Source organism: Microtus ochrogaster, chromosome 17, assembly GCF_000317375.1.
Source record: "Microtus ochrogaster isolate Prairie Vole_2 chromosome 17, MicOch1.0, whole genome shotgun sequence".
Taxonomy (NCBI): Eukaryota; Metazoa; Chordata; class Mammalia; order Rodentia; family Cricetidae; genus Microtus; species Microtus ochrogaster.
In genome coordinates, this window is record NC_022019.1 from 9379436 (window position 1) to 9385078 (window position 5643).

Sequence of the window (5643 nt, forward strand, 5' to 3'; positions counted from 1 at the left end):
CAGGTTCCAGGTTTGGTCCCTGGCTAGCACTAGGTTTGTGGGTTTGAACAGTTGGTCCCTGGCTAGCAGCCCAGTTTGGTGGGGGATGATGGGACCTTCAGGAGGTGGTGTGCATGAAGGAAGTTGGCTTCTGGGAGCAGAACTTAACTATGGCCTATAACCCAGCCCCCATTCCAGAGGAGTCTTTCTTTTCCCAATACTCACAGATGTGGAGGCTCCTACTTGCAGACTCCCTATTGCCAGGAGCTCTGCTATGCCTTTCCTGTTATTAAGGACTAAGGATGGCACCCTCTCAGAGCAGGGACCACAGTGAATCATTCCTTCCTTAACTTGTTTCTGTTGCCTATTCCATTATGGCAGCAACAACTATAGTAACTAATACAAGGAGTGAACCAAATGTGAGTCCCCAGGTAATGAGCCCGAGCAAAGGCCTGAAGCTGGGATGTCTGTAGAGCATCCAGAGTTATTTAAAAAATAAAATGAATTAGTGTAGATGAAAAGAAGCCAAAGGAGCTTTAGCTCTAAATACATTGGAAGAAGTGTGGAAATTTGACTAAGAGTTAGCTGTCACAAAATTGTCACAGTTAGCTTCAGTTATCAACCTGATATACCTGGGAAGAGGGAACCCCAGATGAGGAATTGCTTCCACCTGATTAGCCTGTCAACATATCTGTAGGGCATTTTCTTGATTGCTAGTTGATGTAGGAGGGCACAGCCCACTGTGGGCGGTACCATTCTTAGGCAGGAAGGTCTGGTGATATATGAAAGTCATCATGGGAGCAAGCCAGTAAGCAATGTTCCTCCACCATCTCTGCTTCAGTCCCTGCCTTGGCTTCCCTCAGTGATGGCCTGTAACCTGTAAATCAAATGGACTCTCTCCTCTCCTAAGTTGCTTTTGGTCAGTGTTTTATAACAGCGACGGAAAGACAAACAAGTGGAACTATTAATTTTCCTAGGTGTGATAATAGGAGCTGCTTGGCAGCCAAGATGGCACAAGGCACACAGGTTTCAAATGGCTCAACAGATGCGCGCAGAGACAGAGCCAGCAAGGGGAAATGACAGTAACTGATGAACAGCTGACTATCTGAGGTATGCTAACTAGGCATGCTTTAGAACTTTCTGCTCTCTCTTTTCCTGCAGCTTTCAAAATCTCAGGTTAAAACAGGGGAAAGTGTTGATAGAAGAGGAATAACCAATAAGGAAGAAGATAGGAAGAAGTAAAATGGTCAGAGAGGGTGATATGTGGCTCGGGAACCTAGCGAAAGAAACCTGCAAAGCAGCGGTATGAAAGACAAGAAATTCCACTGGCAGGCCAGGCAAAATGAGAGATGAGGACAGACTGTGGTGACCATGGTGGGACTAGCCCCTCTGCTGACTAACCAAAGGTGAGCATGCATGTGTGTGTGTGTGCTCGAGTGTGTGCCTCTGTGCGTGTGTGTCTGTGTATGTGTGCGTGTCTGTGCGTGCATGCATGCGTGTGTATATGCATGCGTGCGTGTGCACATGCGTGCATGTGCATGCACATGTGTGTGTGCGCTTGCATGGAGGAGAGGTTGTGGGGGGTGAGCTGTGCAGGGTTTACCACTGGAGCTACCCCAGTGCTTTCTAACAATCTCCAGTGCATTAAACACTGGCATTAGCTTTTATTTCACAGTGTGGACTCATTCAAATGAAGGTGGATGAGCAGGGAAAATGAAATGGCTAGAGCAGAGTACATTTGTTTCTCTGTTTTGACTGCTCATAGGAATGTGGTTCGCAGTGATAGTACTGGGTTGTTGCTGTTTGGATAGTTAGACTAGAAATGCAAATTCCACTCTCCCCGAAGCAGTAAGTCCAGGAATTCCACACTCTTTTATTTTTCTTTATTAATGTTATCTTCCCTCTTTTCCTTTGTTTTTTCTTCCCCTCCCTTTCTCTTCCTCCCTCTGTCTCTTCCTTCTCTCCCTCCCTCTCCCTCTTTCCCTCCCTATTTTTTTTCTCCTAGACTTAAACTTGAAAGGATCTGGAATTCCCTGAGAGGCTGGCATCCAGACATACCTGTGAAAGCAATCTAGACTGCAGTTAGTCTCTGAAACTCTCTGTGAGGGATTATCTTGGTTGGATTAATTAATGTGGGAAGACCCCCTACCCTCACTCCAACAACCTGGAGTCATTTGGAAAACATCTTGAATCGCTCTCCATTCTTTTCCCCACTTCTTTCCTTCTTCAAAATCAAAGCAGCTTTCATTGATGAAAAAGGAAATATATAAACACACAAGTTTATAAAATATATATAACATACAAAATATATAAACACCCCAAACATTATATTTTATATAAAATATATAAACACCCAAAACATTTTAAAGTATCTATTTATAGTTTTGATGTTTTTGTATAATAACTTTATATTGTATATATGATTTTTTACTTGCCTTTTAATGTTATATTAGGAAAAACTATTCTCGGTGGAGACAGCACACTCCTTTAACCCCAGCACTCAGGAGGCAGAGGCAGGCAGATCTCTGAGTTCAAGGTCAGCATGATCTACAGAGTGAGTTCCAGGACAGCCAGGACTATACAGAGAAACTTTGTCTTAAAAAAGCCAACCCCACCCCCCAAAAAGGAAAAACTACATGTTATCAAGTTTTCTTCTGTGATACTATTTTGAGTAACTACATTTTTGAAGTTTGTATGCTATATACTTCTTTTATTATTTTCAGGGAAGCCATATATTCTAATCATATAAGTCGTATGTTTAAGCCTATATGTTGGACTATACATCCTGAATTCTTTATTTTGAGACCAGGTCTCACTATGTAGCCTTGGCTAGCCTGAAACTCTCTGTGTAGCCCAGGCTGGCCTCGAGTTCACAGAGATCCGCTTTCCTCTGCCTCCTGGGTTCAGGTGTGCACCAGCATGCCTGGCCCACTGGATTATTGTCACTGTGTTGGTCACCTTTCTCAATGCTCTGACAAAATAACTAACAAAAATAGCTCGAAGAAGGAAGGGTGGGTTTTGGATTAGGATTTGAGGGCAAACCGTCCATCTTAATGAGGATGCTGTGGTGGCAGGGCTAAGAAACAGCTCACTGCATCTGCAGTCAGGAGGGGGGACAGACAGACACAGACACAAATGCACGCACGCGTAAGTGCACACCCGCATGCACACACACTCAGCTCACTTTTTCCTTTTTCTCTTGTAGTCTGGAACCCTATTAGGGGATGGTGCTGTCCATCTACATTCAGGGTGGGTCTTCCTGGCTCAGTTAAATTCCCCTGGAAATTCTCCCAAAGACACACTCGGAGATCGTGTCACCAGTGAAGATCAACCACCGCTTATACTCACAGAACTTACTGTCTTGTGTCCCTTGGCCAAACAAGTGAGGCTAGTGATGCTGACCACGTGGCTCTGTCCGAGTCTCTCTGGCCCACGTTCACCTGGGATGCCACTGTGAATAGAGATCATATTTCACCCTGAATGGCTGAGTGTCTGCAGAGGGTTTCTGGATGACTGTGTGAGGGTGTCAGGGCCCCTGGAGCTGGAGTTACAGGCAGTTGTGAGCTGCTGAGTGGGTGCTGGGAACTGAACCCGGGTCCTCTGTAAGAACAGCCAGTGCTCTAAACTGCTGAGCCATCTCTTCAGCCCAGGGTTTCTGGATTTTAAAGGGCCTACAATTTACCCTGTTTCTTATTTATTTATTTATTTTTTTAAATTGCATTGATGTTACAGCTTTCCTGATAAAGGCAGGAAGAAACAGGAAAAGCCCTGTCCTCCCTGTGACTTAGCTCCAGAACTCACAGAGCGGTATGCCTGCTGCCCTCAGTTGTTCACAGCTCTGGACCCGTCCCATTCTGCATCTCAGAGAGGAGAAATAGACTCCACCTTTCATCAGGAGTGGCAGGAATGTTCTAGAAGATCACATGAAAATAAATATATTGTCATGGTCATTTTTGGAAAACACCTTCTATTGCAAGCTTATGGCCTTCGTGATTGCCAATGTTATGGACCTCAAGGAGAATCTGAATAATTTCTAGAATCAGGGAGGGTAAAGATATCCAAAACCTGAAACATGAGGCTTTTTTTCCTATAAAAGGCATTATTAAGAAAGCTGGTGAAAAATAAGGTATCATCCATGTTGACTTCGTGATTTTAATAATTTCACTGTGGTTTAAAGAAAGAATATATATTTAATTTAATTTGTTATTATATGTGTGTACTGTATGTATGTGTGTGGCACACAGGCTGGGAATACATGTAGGAGTCAGAGAACAATTTTGTAGACTGGTCCCCATCTTTGGCTTTTACGTGGGTTCTGGGGATTAGTCACACTCGGGGTATTTAGTCTCCAGTTTGTCCCAGTCCTTCTGGCCTTTGTCATATGACCTATGTACTTCTTCTCTTCATTTCCCTGGCCCTAGTCGGTATTGGTTTTTGCAAGCCTTACCTAGTAGACCCATTGTAAAGATTGCCTGGGAATATATATGTAAAAACAAACCGTCTTGCTCATGTAACTGACACGAGTCTTGTCAATACGTCTTTGTGTTTATATGTAGCCACTGAAACGGTATGTTTGCATGCCAGCCTCTAGCCACAGAACACTGCGGGGCTAGGACTTCTGTGATGGGGTCCCTGCCCGAGCAGCCACTACATGGACTCCTGTTCCCTCCCAGAACAAGTCAAGTGCTGAGTTAGGACAGCCTCTACTTTCCCTGCTCTCTTATTTGCTAGTGTAGTACTCTAAGCGCTGAGCCTTTGAGAACATCAAGCCCTTCCCCCTCCAACTAGGTCTAGTACAAGATTTTCCAAGTAACATTTCCCAATGATCGTCATGTATGAGAGAGGACTGTTCTGATGAAGGGCCAACTGGAGCAGGAGACCAACCAATCCCTGTGTACCCTGACTCTGAACCCAGAGCCAGTAAAGGAAATACACCCTGGATCTGAGACCTGAGTCAGGGAAGGAATCATCTTTCTCCCTGAACCCAGGACCAAAGAAATATGCCCTGACTCTGAAACCAGTGCCAAAGAAATGCACTTTGTTCCTAGAATCAGAACCAGTCAAAGAAATATGGCCAGGTTCTAAGATTAGAACCAAAAGGCTAAAAGGACCAAGTGAAAGAAACAGTTTGGCTCTGAGATCAGAGCCATTTCTGCTCCTGACCCACTGACCAACTAACCAACTGAACCAACCAATCCCTGGGCAGGAAACCAACCAATCACTGAGCACATGACTCTGAACACAGCCAGTGAAAGAAACACACCCTGGATCTGAGACCTGAGTTAGGGACAGAAATATTTTTATCCCTGAACCCAGGACCAAAGAAATATGGCCTGACTCTGAATTCAGTGCCCAAAAAACACTTTGTCCCAAGAATCAGAGCCAGTGAAAGAAAGTTGCCCTGCTCCTAAAATTAGAGTCAAAAGGCTAAAAAGAGTCAGTGAAAGAAACACAGTTTGGCCATGAAATCAGAGCCATCTCTGTCCCCGACCAACTAAACTAAACAATCCCTGAGCAGGGAAAACTAACTAACCCCCCTTCTCTCTGGGAAAACTCTGCCCATAAGAAGCCCTACATAAGCCTCTCTGCCTGTACAATTGGAGGCTGCTTTTTACTCTCCTGGCAGAGGCAGCCACTCTCCTGGACTCCTCCTTCCCAAATAAA